The sequence below is a fragment of the Cylas formicarius genome, unplaced genomic scaffold (assembly GCF_029955315.1).
Source record: "Cylas formicarius isolate icCylForm1 unplaced genomic scaffold, icCylForm1.1 PGA_scaffold_6__28_contigs__length_40554024, whole genome shotgun sequence".
NCBI classification, from domain to species: Eukaryota; Metazoa; Arthropoda; class Insecta; order Coleoptera; family Brentidae; genus Cylas; species Cylas formicarius.
The window spans coordinates 39,674,531-39,691,690 of record NW_026844347.1 but is presented as its reverse complement, the minus strand read 5'-3'; the positions used below and the strand labels follow the sequence as shown (position 1 = coordinate 39,691,690).

The following is a 17,160-nucleotide window of genomic DNA, read 5'->3' as shown; positions in this document are numbered from 1 at the left end:
GAGTAATATTTAAATAAAATCGTTGCTGCTATATCCACTGACAGGTTAATTGTTGACGCTAATTCAATCTGTTGTTGGATCTTTTTTAAGAAGCGGGTTCTGAATGTATAATTTAGATTGGGATCTCGATGAAGACTGGTTTATATTGTTCAGTTTGTTTATAGCCATAACTCAGATCGTTTCGCCTTTTATATATATCGAGATGAAGAAGTGAGCATTGTTCGGGTTAATCTCGCAACGATACGATTTATATTTGATAACGAAAAAAGTTATGCGTCAATGACAAACGATTACCGGGCCATTCGGGGGTTTTAACTGGACGCAGTGCCGTCCCGTGACGTCCCGATTTTTTTTTATATAGTTGGACCAGAAATATAGTGCTTTTACAACCGACCCCCGTGATTTACTTTGCATACTTGCCTAGCAGACCCTTACCCCTAGGAATAACAACAAACGGGATATAAGTACGATGTACATATACAGAACTGCTTTAAATTCTTCAATCTTTGACGATTTTGACAGGCAAAGGTATAGCATCTTCCACCCAACCATTTTTGGAGCTAGCATGAAGATCTATTATGCGTTTTCCATGTAAAGGCGGCACGTCTAGCACTTAGATGTTACGGTTGTCACACCATCCTTTTTTTTACTGTGTCGTGACTGTCATTATACGGTCTCCACACTTTAAAGTGTTAAGTGTTAACAAGAACCTTAAAAAAAATATTTAATTGTAAAATTCTAACAAATATTTTTCTGTATTCTTATGACGTTATCTATCGCAACATAACTATAACCAGAAATCAACATATAGGAAAAAATTAAGATGAAGCAGTGATTTATACTTAAAGTCTAGACATCACATATTCCCTCAACATAGTTTTAAAGTTATTGAAATTACCCTTATACATTTGGTTAGAGCAATACCTATCTACTAAAATAAAATCATTGCGGTTTCTCGTATAGTAACTATGTACGCTGTTAAAATGTTTTACTTTATCGCATATGTAATCAGGTAATCGTTTATTTCTTAACTTATACATAAAAATATTTGCATCATAACCGTCACGACATTAACAACATTTAACATTAGGTTTACAGAAGTATCCGGTACACTTTAAGATCGATCCTAATGCTCTATTTTGAATTACTTGAAACTCATTTATCTTACACTGGTGTGAGTTGTACAGAGGTGTGGAGCAAAATTTGAGATGACATGCCGCAATGCCGTTATATAAATGGTATTTGGTGACATACAAATCCTACTCTTCGTGAAAATTTTGTCATTACATAATCAGCACGCGGTCGTAGCGTTAGTTCTGAGTCTAACATGACTCCAAGATACTTAATTTTATTTTCGTGTACTAGCGTGTCATTATTTATTTCAATTTTTATGTTTTCTATATTAACAGTACTCAATTATTGTTTTTTTCCTAAAAATACAAAATTTAGACTTTGACGTGTTAATATTCAGTTTGTGTTTACATAACCATTCATATATTCGGTTTAATACTGCGTTTCATCTGATCTATGTCACTACCAACTATATAAAACATTGTATCATCTGCGAATAATTCGATTTCGCTACCGTTAATTACCTAAACTATGTCATTAATATACAGTAGGAATAATAGAGGCCCCAGAACAGTTCCTTGCGGCACTCCATACATTGTATCGACAGTATCAGACACACTATTTTGAAATCTAACTTTTTGGGTGAATTCACAACCGCCGAATTATATTCTTTAGTTAAACTACATGCCCATTAGACCAGTGGTGTCTTATGTAACAGCTCCAGCAGTTAAACTCTCTACAAAATTAGTAAATATTTTAAAGTTCCACACAGATTTCATACCAAAATTTGCAACAAAAAATTAAAGACATCCAAATCCCTTCTAACGCAACACTATTGTCTTTTGATGTACAAAACTTATTTCCCAGTATTCCACCTATGGATGTGAGAGATTTAGTTGATTTCGCCCTAAACTCGGAAACAGGTTAACCCATTGGTGAAACAAGATTTATTAGATTGCTTTATAGTATCTTTGGACCAACATTATTTTGAATTTAATGGACAGATGTATATCTCTAAGAAAGGTTTGATTATGGGAAACCTACTTAGTCCTTATATATACAGGGTTTTTCACTTAAAACTCCGCACGCCAATAAGTCCAAAACGAAAAGAAATATTTAATTTATGTAAAAAGCAGTCAAAGTGCGGGATCAAGTAGATATTTCCTAAAGTTTAAAAAATTCGACGCCCGCAAAGAGCTGGGCGTCGCGACGCGTCGAAAAATTATTCGATTGCAGAGACTTTGGAAATACGCGCATACAAAAGTATATATTATTTAAAAACTTTTTTGTTATTTACTCAAACTTATATACTTTACCCGTTTCTAAGTTATACCGATTTAAAGTAAACATTTCTTGATTAATAAAAAATGTGATTAACGCTTATTTTTACAAGTATGCCATGAATGTTAGTTACTATGGCAACCATTGTTATCGCAGTTGTTTTAAGTGCAATTACAAACGTAAGTTGTTATTGCTGTATCAAAAAATTGTCACATTTTGTCACAAGAAATATCCAAATTTGTTCTGTTAAAAAAAAACTAAGAATTATTATGTGAAAATGGTGCAATTTAGCAATGAGGAAAAAGTAGACATGTTACTGGTGTTTGGAGAATGCAGATGCAATTGTAGAGAAGCAAAAAGAGTTTACGCACGGCGTTATCCGCATAGAAGAGTCCCCGATGCAAAAACCTTTTCAAGTTTATGTAAAAACTTAAGAGAATATGGCAGCTTCATAAAACCTAAAAGAGAAAGGAACAGGACGGCTACAAATGATGAAAATACTGCTGCTGTAATTCAGTAGGTTGATAATAACCCCAAGATATCCCTATCAGAGATAAAAGAAAATACCGGTGTTACCATAAGTTCTTCGTGGAAAATTCTACATAGAAACTCTTTTCACCCGTATAAAAGTAAACTAGTTCATAAACTAGAACCAGGCGATTATGCTAGAGGAATGTATTTCTTAGCGACATTGTCCGATTTGTATAGCCAAGATGCAAATTTTCTCTCGAAAATTTCATGGAGCGACAAAATAATGGAATCGTTAATAGAAACTGTCGTTTTTGGTCCGAAAACCGTCCTCGTTGGATTACAGAAAGAAGTAACCAACGAATTTTTAGTATCAATGTTTGGTGCAGCATATTAAATGGATTCCTTATTGGACCTTACTTTTAAGAAGGAACTTTAAATGCAGATCGCTATTTAAGATTTCTTCAAACTACACTTCCGGAACTATTAGAAGAAGTGCCTCTTGACACTAGAATGAATATGTGGCTACAGCAGGATGGAGCGCCCGCACATAATGCCCAAATAGTAACGAGGTATTTGAACCGAGAATATCCCAATAGATGGTTTGGTACTAATGGACCGGTAAAGTGGCCGGCGAGGTCCCCGGACATTACACCACCAGATTATTTTCTTTGGGGCTACCTAAAAAACGTTATCTATGAAGAACCTATCGAAGATATGGCGGATCTCATTAACAAAATCAGTGCAGCGTGTGCCGCTATCACAAGAAGGACTCTCCTACAAGTGACCCAAGCTCATCTGTTAAAAGTTTTTGATAGTTGTGTTCGAGCAGATGGACATAATTTTGAACAAAATTTTTGAAATGTCTTATTATGTAGTTAATTGCAATAATAATTTTGGTTATTAACTTCAGAACTAAATCGATAAAAAATAATAAATAAAATCATACTAAAATAGTTGAAATCTATTGTTTGTAATTGCACTTAAAACAACTGCGATAACAATGGTTGCCATAGTAACTAACATTCATGGCATACTTGTAAAAATAAGCGTTAATCACATTTTTTATTAATCAAGAATTGTTTACTTTAAACCGGTATAACTTAGAAACGGGTAAAGTAAATAAGTTTGAGTAAATAACAAAAAAGTTTTTAAATAATATGTACTTTTGTATGCGCGTATTTCCAAAGTCTCTGCAATCGAATAATTTTTCGACGCGTCGCGACGCCCAGCTCTTTGCGGGCGTCGAATTTTTTAAACTTTAGGAAATATCTAGTTGACCCCTCACTTTGACTGCTTTTTACATAAATTAAATATTTCTTTTCGTTTTGGACTTATTGGCGCGCCGAGTTTTAAGTGAAAAACTCTGTATATAGTCTTTAAATATCATACTAGAACATCCTTTGCTTGCTTTGTTGGAATGGACAGACAATTGAATTATTTTTTAAATTACATTAACTCATTACATAATCGTATAAAATCCGCTATCGAGATCGAACAGGATAACTCTATTAATTTTTTAGACTTAACTATTACGAAAACGCAAAACAAATTAGAGTTTTCCCTTTACCATAAACCTTCACACACGGACACAGTCATACATAACAGCTCAAATCACCCTTATACACACAAAATGGCTGCATTTCACTCTTTTATACACAGACTTCTTAATACGCCACTCTCAACAGAAAATTACAACAAAGAACTTGATATCATTAAACAAATTGCATTGAAAAACTCCTACAATCCGTCCATTATAAATAAAAAACAAATCCAGACAACAGTAAACTCCATTTATCCGAAGCCTAATACAGAACACGAACGAATTAAAACAATTACATACATAGGGAGGACCTAGTGAAAAAGTTTCAAAACATTTGTCAAAATGTGGTTTAAAAATAGCTTTCAAAGCTATAGGAAAATTTTTAAAAAACAATAAAACGAAACATCCAAAATCCCAAAAATCAGGTGTCTCCAGGTTGAAATGCGGATCTTGTCCTAAAATTTTTATTTGACAACCAGGTAGATCCTTCAAGAAACGCATTAACGAACATAAAAGATTGTTTAAAAACAATAGTCTAGATTCTAATTATGCTACACACTTAAACACAGAAAAACACATTTTTGACGACAATTTTGACATTTTACATACAGCCAGAAAAAGTAGAAAATTAAATTTATTGGAAGCCATGGAGATTAACAAAACGAGACATTCAAATGTATTGTTTAACGATCAATTAGATTTAAATACCTCTCTTTTATTGAACTTAAATTCTCATTAATTAATATCTTATTGGCATTTTTCAGTATATATAGTAGCAGGTAGTTTGTAAATATTACATTTGATAAAGACACGGTATTGTCGAAACAATTGTCATGTCAAAATATATAATTTCGTGGAAATCTGAACTTTTAGTTCTTATTTATTTTGATAAATGGATTTTGGTCAAGTAAAAGCCACCTCAGTTCGATTTTTATGGTAGTAAATACGAGCATGCACAGTATTCATTGTGACACTACAACAGTTCAGTGAAAACTTGTCGCTTAATTGTTTACCTTTTATATCAAATATTTTGGTAAGTTTTGCATAAAGTTCATGTCCTCTACAATGGATTTATGTATTTGATGTGCAGTTTGAGTATTTTTTTTAAGTAGAACCAATAAATATAAAATAGAAGTTGTTTTAAAATTAATTTTATATGATTTTAGGTTACAAAATGCCACGGACTTGTGAAAATTCCTCAGATTGTTTTTGCTACATCTATGACCGATATGATTAAAACAGCTTATAAGCTATATTTTGGATTTTCTATCGACGAGCGAGATAAAAGTTGGTTGCCAAAAGTATGCTGCAATAGCTGATCAAGAACGTTGAGAGGTTGGCTCGGAGAAAGTCACAAATCCATGCTGTTTTCAATGGAGTGAGCCTCAAAATCATAAGAATGATTGTTACATCTACATGACATCTACACGAGGATTCTCGAAAGAAAATAGAGATAAGATTGTTTATCCGAACGTCCTATCTGCAAAGAGACCAATTCCTCGTGATAAAGACACTCCACCTCCAGTTCCACCAGTTAATGAGGAGGCTGAAAATAAAAATATTTCAGGTCTACAATCTCAATCGAGTTTTGTTAATATAATTTAAGATTTTTTAATGTAAAACTCAAGCCGCCACATTTTTTTATTTCCTTATAATAATTTACACTTTAATAATATTGTTTTTTGATGAAATAAATATTAAATTAAAAACCTACGTGTGGTACTTATTTGTATATCAGATTCCGTGTTTAGAGCATAAAATAAGATGAATTCATGCATGGAAACAAGGAGAGAAAAAAAATTTTTTTTTGCAGACCAGTGTTATTACTATCAACACCTTTGCGGAAATTGTCACATACATTAACAATCACAGTCTCTCGCGAATGTCGATGACGGATGCCACACTGGATACTAAAATGTCATTGTTATCGCAGAATGCGAACGAATGAATTACCTGCATTCATTACCAGAAGACGCTTAATTTCGAACACGTAAAAATACCTTAAATCTTCCGGTTTCGTAAATAATTAACGTCAGTTGAAGCGGGCGCACTTTGGGCAACCCATTAAACAAATTCGCGCCAATTATTTTTCAAAATTAAGAGAATTACCGCAGGTCGTAAATCACCGGCGTGGGTTTTTTCTTCATCCAGACGTTTTTTAGATAAAATTCGGAAAACATCTGGCACCGATTTGGAGTTCCCGTAAATTATGGTCGTAAAATCTGTTGTCTCGAATTACCGCAAAAGCGTTACACGAGTCTTGCGCGATAAAGTTCAGGTAATTTTTTGACGCCCGTCCCCAGACTATATGCGTGTGGTCCGGGGGTAGATAACGAGGTTGCTTTCGAAAAATCAGCTTTTTATTTTAAAACGAACGCCCTTCGCGGTCCAATATGCAACTTTCTCGAAATCGATTTAATTTTATTGTGACTACACCCTGTATAAAGTGTCCTTCACATCTCGTCGAACTTCAAAGTTACGGCACACTTCGGTAAATATTAAAATTTTTACTGGTAATTACAATTTCAATTTATATTTTTTCAAATATCTCGCGCCCCCTGTATTATAAACTCTCTCTCGACACAGTATACGATATCGTTCATATCAAATTATCACATCTTTAAGCGTTTTTCATTTTTCGCCAATAATTCACTCACAAAAGCGGAAATTTCTAGAACCTATAAGAATTTTCGCCCACAAACGACGTACCCTGTATATAATTGTAATGTTCGAAATAGAGGCTATAGCCCTGGATCTCCTTAGTATCCTGATATCCGAATTTTTCCAATGGAGGAAATGGTTTTCAAGAAATTACTTGTTTTCTGAAACCATGCAGTACTTGGTAATAGTAAATGACGTCATCGCGTCTAGATTGAGGGCGAGAAATGTTGATTTTCATTTGGATTTTTTCAAATATCTCGAACAGCGTATGTGACAGACGAAAATCGTATCGGTCTTTAAATAATCTGTTCATAGATATAAGAAAGTGGCCAATTGCTTTTGAACGGATTATCCACTTTCTTATATTTATGAACAGACCATACCAATCAATTAATGAATGGTGTCATAGGTGGGCATATTTTGGGTCTCACATACAGCGGTATTTAGAATAGTTAAGGTATTTTTACTTTAGTGTGTCTTGTCATTTTTAGTGTTTTTGTTCTACTTTAATTTGTAAATAATTATCTTTTTTCAAATGTCCAAGGTTTTTAATGTTTCAAAAAAAATAAGTGTTGTAAACTTAATTAAACAAATGTCAAAAATAATGATAAAAAAGACCTTCTAAGGGACACTCATTTCTTAGTATCGTCTTAAAACAACAGTATTAATAATTCTTACTATTCGAAAAGTATAGTGTATACAACATTAAAATATAAATTAGAGTGAATTTGATAGACGAATATTCGCTTCTCCATTGCAAACTTGGTTTTACAAAGGAAACGCTTACAAAAAAAAAACAAATCCGTCCCTTAGGACTTCTTTGGAAAAAAACAAAGCTTCATTCTTAAAAAAAATTCCAAATAATCAACAAATATAGAGATACTGTTTACTTTGACCAGGTCACTTATTCTTTGAATTCACTTTGGCCAGGTTAGCTTTTAGAGCTGCAAGCTTCTTCTTGTGTCCACATCTATTACAGTGATCGCCATATAGAGTGCAATCTTCGTGTGAACAGAGTTTACACAGCAGGCACTGAATCCAGTCCGCCGTGGACTTGGTACTTGCATAGTCATCGAAACATTCTCTGCATTGAGTATTTTCTTTATCAGATTTAGTCTGGTCAGAATCTGATTCATCGAACTCTTGTTCACTTTCAGAGCTAAACCTCGGTCTTTTCTTTTTGTTGATCAGGTTTATCGATCAAATCATTTTCAGTTAGTACTTTTAGCAACAATCCAAACATTTTGTTTACTTCATCTCGATTTAATCCTTGAGCCCTTGCAATAGACAAACCTTCTGTCGTTCAGTGCTGACCAGCCATACGTGTGTCTTTAATTAATATAATTAATAGGTACAGAAAAAAAACTGAGGATTCAAAAAGGACAAGTATGAAAAAACAAACTAAAAAGATGGTGCCTAAATTGAATTTGATTAGGGCAATTTATTCTTCTATTACCTACACGAAGTAAGTTTTTCACAGCTTTTTTTAGCATATATCCTCCTCAAAGTTCAAGATGGAATACCATTACGACGAGATATTTCATTTACACCGACTTGGCCTTTATCCATTTCCCCAGAAGCTTTGCAAAGGGCTCCTTCCTTTTATATTTTCGCGGCATTTTGTCTAAAATAAAAAATGAAATTAGGTGATACGCTGCATTATTTTTTTACAAGTACAGTGAAGTACGACATGTAAAGGTATAAACAGCTCATAAATAACCTGGAAAGTCGATTTTCCTACTAACTTGCATATTAACTAGATAGGTTATTTAAAAAAATCTTACCTATAGCCTAAGTAGGTACCTGTGAATAAGTCATAGAGGATATATGCCTCTAAGGGCGTCTATACTCAGTCAATAGTGAGGCCCCGATCCTTTTTAGTAGGGATAGACGCCTCAGCAAATAAATAAAAATACTTAAATAATTTCGTCATTTAATAAACACACCATAAATATATACTATTTAAATAACAATACACACTTAAATCTTACCTTCGAAAACGAAAGTTCTGAACACGTCAAAATGTCACTGTCACAAGAATCAAGCAAGCGCGGTAAAATTTTGCAACGTTTTTTTAAGTCAAGCGGCGACACGTGCAGTCCTGTCGAAACGCGTGCGCAGACTGTGCTGTGCGGGGCGAGGTTTGTCCGAGGAACTTGGTACTAGAGCGTGAACTTGGTTTTAAATTCTCTTTTTTTAAGGTGCGGCGTCTATCCTCCAAGGGCGTCTATCCCACTTTTACCCTATAGTCCTGAATAAAAATTCGTTGACATCAAACATTACTGCGTTTTTGGGAGATCCATCCAGCAAAAAATAATTATCAAAATCAGACGTTATAAACCGAATGAGACATTACAAAAAATGGGACACGCTGTATATCCCACGAGGTACCACAGTTGGACCCGAGAAAGTGGCCAGCAAATAAATATGGGGAAACATTCCAAGCACCAGTTAATAGGCCGGTTAATTTTATAACCCGGACCATTAAGCGCGCTATGGCGGACTCGCACCTTATAATTATAATGTTGTTGGTTGGTCTGTGAAAACCACCATAACCATAACGCAGGCGTTGGGGGCTAATTAAATATAAACGCTGTCCACTGGGGACCGTTTAAAATATTCTCTAATTACTACTAACCACCAGAACAAATGTATTTAAACACCCCCATTATGGCCATTAACAAGTAATTATCTGATATACGAGCTTTACTATTTATCATTTATATTTTTTGTTATTTGCCATTTTTTTCCCAATACTACGAAACCTGAAACTCTCTCACGACACGGTTTACGATACTGTTCAAATAAATTTATCACACCTTTAGCGGTTTTCCATTTATCGCCAATAATTTACCCTGTATATGAAACAATTATTGTTCGAGGTAGAGATCATAGCCCTGGATTTTCCACGCGTCCTGGTTCGAGAATTTTTTGAAAATAGTAAATGGTTTTCGAGAAAATAAGCTTTCTCTGAAACCGTGCAGTGCGCAGTAATATGGATTTTTTCAGATATCCCGAGCGGTGTATGTGATAGACGAAAACCGCAAATACCAAAATTGTAGTTTGGTAATTTTAGCTTCACGGGGAAAAACATTGTTACGACGAATGGCAGATTTCAGTTGGTGCCAAACATGTTCGTTCAATGGGATTAAATACACAGTGGTCAGGTGGAAGCCTTAAAACTGTACGCCCTAGATTTTTTGCATAATTATCACCGACGTATTCCTTTTGTAGGTTCAAGCTTTGTAGAACCTCAATTAATTGCTTTTTGGTGTAATCTTCGTGAAAATAAATGTCGTTATTATACATGTAGTTTTGGATTGGTGCTTTGGTGTCACATGAGGAAGCGGTTTTAGTTAACTGTCTACTGTGATAACTTGCATTGTCCATTACAATTACGCTATTAGGAGGAATGTTTGGAACGAGTTTGTTTTTAAACCAACTTTCAAATAAATCAACGGTGGCGTCTTCATGGTAATCCAGAGAAGAATCTTTAATATTTTTCGCAGACAGAGAAAGTCCATTAGGAATCCAACCATCTTTAGAGCCAGCATGCAAAATAGTTATTCTTTTGCCTCTTTTTGATGGCGCGTTTGTTTTACACTTATCAGTTGAGTCAACCCAACCCTTTTCCGGGGTATCATAAGTGTCGAACCAGGTCTCATCCAAGTAAACAATTGGCCTTTGTTGTTCTCTGTAAATCCTAATTTTTTCTAGATATTCCAGTCGCCATTTCCGAATTCTAAAAGATTGCATTAAAACTTGCCTTTTGTCAATTTTTTTAAACCTAAAACCCATGTGTTGAATACACTTCTATAAGGTAGTTCTGCCACATTTAACACCGGTTTCATCTTTTTCAAGCTTCTTTTTTTCCTCGCTGAAATGGGATTATTCACAATTTTCCATACAGTTGATGTTGGAATGTTCGTCAATATGGCCGTTGCTTCTAAAGATGCTTGCTTGCTGGCACCACGTTCAATGAGAGTCAAATAAACATTGTTTATGAATTCCTTAGTCTCATTTATGCGGGAGCATCTCCTGAGATACACTAGACTCGCACATATTTCGCATAATTCGCACACGATTCAACACACGCTGTATTACACACGAAATGAGAATGATTATTAACAAACTTAAACGAAGTAGTAAACCAAACCAAAGAATATTAAAGACAGGCAGGTATAAAATTATTTTCTATTACGGAAAACAATTTTACCTGAATTAAAATTCCGAAATTTTAGGTTATAATCTCGTTGCGTTGTATGTTAATGACTACCCTTGGATGATCCCATTCAAAAGCACCGTGAAAAAAGGGGGGAAATCGAAGAGTCTAGCTCGAAAAAAAAAAAAAAAAAAAAAAAAAAAAAAAAACGTTTTTCTTTCGATTCCGTGTGTTGCGACGGCGAGGCGGCTTAATTCATTTAAAACGCAATAAGTTATTGAGCGGTCATTTCGGGGCGGGGGGGCGCAGCATACGGGAAAAATAATAATTAGTGCCTAATACGTTATATCAAGACGTCAAATACGGCGAGATATATGGCGGGCCTGGTGTCCCGCGGCGCGCCTTAAAAAGACGTATACGAAAAATGCGCCACGATGGCAGCCTCCGCCGGAGAGAGATATATAATGTATATTCGCGACGGGGGGCCAAACCATGAATAAATAAACGCGTGAATTTTACACAATTAACAAGTAAAATAAACAAAAAAGCCCATTAATTTTCCGACGAACAACCAATCAAGGCGGAATCTGACGTGCCCCCCCACCCCCCTTCCAAACCCCGTTTCAACAGGTAATCGACGGCCAATTATAACGAATTCCCTATATACAGGGTGTTTCACTTTCGACGGTACCTTAGACGAAGAACATCGAAATTTTAAATGGGACTCCATGTATTTTCGACTCGGTTAATGGTTAATATTAATAAAATTAATAAATAATATATTAATAATAAATTAATATTAATAAAAATAATCCGATGCTGAAAATCGTTAACTCAAGACTTCTATTAAATGTACAAGAACGTGGAATTAATGCTTTATGTAAAGGTAATACATTCGGAATTGCCTCATACACTTAATCCCCTAGAATTTGACACATTTGATTATAGAGTTCGAACAGACATTTCTATCATTCGTAACAAGTCTCTTGGACAAAAACCAAAGTTAGACGAATTAATTTCAAATACAAAAATATCTAACAGCAAGCCAGTTATTACAAGGTATACCGACCATCAATATCATAAACTTTAATTAACAATTAAGGACATTAACGATTCTAATTTCAACAAACATGTATTAGCGAATATAATGTAATAATATAAAATTTATATTTGACAAACAGGTAGATCCTTCAAGAAACGCATTAACGAACATAAAAGAGCGTTTAAAAAAAATAGTCTATATTCTAATTATGCTATACACTTAAACACAAAAAAAGACATTTTTGACGAAAATTTTGATACTTTACATACAGCCACAAAAAGTAGAAAATTAAATTTATTGGAAGCCATGGAGATTCAAATGTATTGCTTAACGATCAATTAGATTTAAATACCTCTCCTTTATTGCATTTAAATTCTCACAACAACATTAATTAAGGTTTTATGGTCATTTTTCGCTATATATATTAGCAGGTACTCCCTCTCGCCGTAGCACGGACTATAGGAGAAGGTAACAAATGAACGAATGTTCAAATGGTCGAAAATCCCGAACGGCGGTCGGGTTTGGGCCGGGGGTTGGTTTGTAACAGCCGATCCGCCAACAGCTGCGATTTGACAGAATATTTAGGTTAGAATCGGCGATTTTTATAGGGATATCAAGTATGAAACTTATTTAAAATAATTTATCTTACTAAGTTAACATTTTATTACTTTTTCTAAACAGGAATTTCGTTAATTGAACAGAACAGAACCCCTTAACAAATAGTTTTTCACGACGACCTTATGATATCTTAAAACCACAGAAACAAAATATCAAGTATCATGAAAAGTTGAAGAGAAATGTGTGTTACATTGGACTGTACGACTGAAACTATATAAGTATTAATTATTATAATATTCAATTATGTTAACGTAATTTTAGAAATGCCCAAGGTGCCTTACTTCCTTCAACTCAGTATGTACCTCTATGTAGAGGTGGAAGCGATGGAATGAACCTGTAGAACTGAAACAGTTTTGAGAGCAAGCGAGCGATCTAGATATTAGTTTGGTTTACAGTTTGTTTTGCTCTGTATGGGTATAAATTTTGATTTATTTCTGGGATAAGCAGGTATTGAACTGAGGTGGCTTTTACTTGATGAAAATACATTTATCAAAATAAATAAGAACTAAAAGTTCAGATTTTCACGAAATTATATATTATGACATGACAATTGTTTCGACAACACCGTGTCTTTATCAAATGTAACATTTGATAAAGACGTCAACTTTAATGTTAGCCGGTGGCTGTAATGACAACAAAATATTCAAAAGAAACTCACGGGTTAATAAAAAATTAACCTATTTTTTTTTTGGAAACAATAATTGACTCTTATTCGGATTACACTTATCGACTGTCAAATTAAAAAGTCTGCCACATCGAGATCCCTCGAGAGGCGAGACTGACCGGGACTTTGCGAACCGCGACCGAACGCCGTTCGGGATTTTCGGCCATTTGAACATTCGGCCGTTCGACCGAACACCCGCGTCATCCTCGGGCCGAGTGTGGGTTAAACTTGACGCAGGTATATTTGGCGGGCTCACGGGGAAGCGAGCGACGCATAGTTTTCGGAAAAGTAGCTTTTACAATCGTGTGTTGCCCAGCAGGCACGCCGGGTAACGAACCCCCGCTGACTTTCGAACAGCTGTCGCTGCGTTAAAACCCGCTCCACGGTGGATATCTTCATCAGGACGTGACGGAAAAATTATATCCGAGAGGAGAGTCGAGGGATACCGCGTCTTGATCGTTCGTTAAGTTCTCTCCTTCGAACGTGCGTGGGCGTTCACGCGCATTCCGCCCGCCTTTATTATCCAAAAAATGAGCAGAGCTACACTGTTACGGTGGAATGAAGAAGCGGTAAAAATGTTGACTTTCTTTCGGCCCGGAACCAGATGAAACCTCACCTCACAAACCATTAGTTGACATGGTCTGTTCATAGATATAAGAAAGTGACCATTTGCTTTTAAATGGGATTATCCAAGGGTGGTCATTAACATACAATGCAACAAGATTATTACCCAAAGTCCGTAATAGAAAATAATTTTATACCTACCTGTGTTGTTTGGTTTGGAATACTACTTAGTTTAAGTTTATTAGTAATCATTCTTATTTCGTTTATAATACAGCGTGTATTGAATCGTGTGCGACTTATGCAAAATATGTGCGAGTCTAGTGTATCTCACGAGATGCTCCCGCCAAAATGTAGAAAACACCATTCTATTGAGACTAAGAAAGTTATAAACAATTTTTGTTTGACTCTCATTATGATACCCCGGAAAAGGGTTGGGTTGACTCAACTGATAAGTGCAAAACAAACGCGCCATCAAAAACAGGTAAAATAATAACTATTCCGCATGCTGGCTCTAAAGATGGTTGGATTCCAAATGAACTTCCTCTGTCTGCGAAAAATATTCCACGTCTTCTCCAGCCAATCGTTAGTGACGTTTCTGTCGACATCACGCGCTTCGCCACTGTCTCTGTTTGAACTTCCCCAAGCATCCTTCCGAAGCCTTGAAATCGATAATGCCGAGCTGTTCAGCAAACTTTTCTGCTTTTAGTCTTACGATAGGTCCAGAGAATCGAGTTCCCACATCACTTTTCTCCCCATTCTATCTCCCGAATTAAAGCAACTTTATCATCTAGAGAGTGACAAATTCGTTATACAGAGTCGATTAATACATAGCTTTGTATGTATACGTATAGTACGACAAATTTTGTTCGTAATACAGAGTTCCGTTATTGGGAATTTTCACCGTATAATATCAAAAGCGTCGCTTCTTCATTCAGACCGCTCCGTATTCATCCGCTACCTAACCTCCGTCGCGCATAAACCGGCCCTAAGCGGGTTACGGAGGGGCGACGGAAAAGCGATCGTATCGCCTTTTAATATTTCCCCGACTACGAATAATTGCTTCGCGTTAAACTCACACGTGAGGGTGCTGCCTGCGACATCTTTATTCAACCGCTTAATGGTTTAATCGGTACCGTACATCTCACGAATTCCGCGCAATACTTTATCCCATTGTGAGCGCGAGTCTTATCACGACAATTAATCAGCGCGCGCCTACGTGAGCGCCCGCACCAAGTAGTGGCACCTAGAGAAACGAAATTAATCTCGAAACGCGTCCTTCCCTTCTTTATTCCTTTATGCTGTTGTGCTCGCGTCCGGGCCTGACAATTCGACGGCATAAATTAGATATTTAATCGTCCGACCTGGGTAAATTGAAACGTCACACGGACCACAAAAGATGACGCAGCCGCAGACCACGGAGACACCGGATTCGGAGGTTTTATACCCCCGCAAAACTACACGGTTAAAGCGAGTAGAGTTCTCCGAACGATATACCGTTTTGACGACATAATCCGGTATTTATCAAAGTTGTGCATTTCGGAATTTAAACGAATGGCACTGTCATTTGTACACGCCCTATTATGTTCGTTAATGCGTTTCTGAAATCTTCTACCTGTTTGTCCGATATAAATTTTGGGACATGATCCACATTTCAACTTGTAGACACTGGATTTTTGAGTTTTTCGTAATTTAGTTTTATTGTTTTTTAAAAAATGTTCTCCGGTGTTTTCAGTTTTAAAAGCAATATTAATGCCGAATTTAGATATATGTTTCGAAATGTTCTCGCTAGGTTCTATTGTATTTCGAAACTGCTTCTTAGTTATAATCCTATCTATCAGGGTCGTAACCGTTGTTCAAAGTACAGAGAGTTTAGAGAGTTATCTAGTTGTGTTTTCAGTGAAACAGGAAAAAACGTCATCTACGTATCTATACCGCCAGAGAAAGGCTTCACTCAGAGAATGTTTATGCATGATATTTTCTAAATTGTCCATGAAAATTTCCAACAGCAACGTCTTAAAAATGTACCACTCTAAAAGCGGAAGATTTTGTTAAACAGCTTGGCATTATCGATTTCAATGCTTCGGAAGGATGGTTGGGGAAGTTCAAACAGAGACGTGGTATAAATTATGGACAGATAAGTGGCGAAGCCCGTGATGTCGACAGGAACGTCACTAACGATTGGCTGAAGAAGACGTGGCCAAAACTAGCAGAAAAATACCCCGCTGGCGACATTTTTAATGCTAACGAAACTGGTATTTTTTACAAAATGACGCCACATAAAACTCTTATCTTTCGAAGCGAAAAGTGTGTGTTGGTGGAAAACTTTCTAAAGAACGTATAACAGTGTTAGTAGCTGCCAGTAATATCTAGATCGCTCGCTTGCTCTCCAAACTGTTTCAGTTCTACAGGTTCATTCCATCGCTTCCACCTCTACATAGAGGTACATACTGAGTTGAAGGAAGTAAGGCACCTTCGACATTTCTAAAATTACGTTAACATAATTGAATATTTTAATAATTAATACTTATATAGTCTCAGTCGTACAGTCCAATGTAACACACATTTCTCTTCAACTTTTCATGATACTTGATATTTTGTTTCTGTGGTTTTGAGATATCATAAAGTCGTCGTGAAAAACTATTTGTTAAGGGGTTCTGTTCCTGTTCTGGATTACCCTATGAATTTACTACCCACAATTAACGAAATTCCTGTTTAGAAAAAGTAATAAAATGTTAACTTAGTAAGATAAATTATTTTAAATAAGTTTCATACTTGATATCCCTATAAAAATCGCCGATTCTAACCTAAATATTCTGTCAAATCTCAGCTGTTGGCGGATCGGCTGTTACAAACCAACCCCCCGCCCAAACCCGACCGCCGTTCGGGATTTTCGACCATTTGAACATTCGTTCATTTGTTACCTTCTCCTATAGTCCGTGCTACGGCGAGAGGGAGTAGCGAAGCGCATCGAAACTCGCTCAAAAATAAAAAAACTTTAAGTTCAGATTTTCACGAAATTATATATTATGATATGTCAATTGTTTCGACAACAAGGTGTCTTTATCAAATGTAATATTTACAAACTA

The 17,160-nt window shown here is 35.8% G+C and overlaps 1 protein-coding gene across 1 annotated transcript in view; it reads right to left on the bottom strand.

The window, feature by feature from the left end:
* LOC132703000 (homeotic protein empty spiracles-like) overlaps window positions 1-17,160 on the bottom strand; it is a 95,090-nt gene that overhangs the window by 4,956 nt on the left and 72,974 nt on the right. The gene's annotated exons all lie outside the window — the stretch shown is intronic.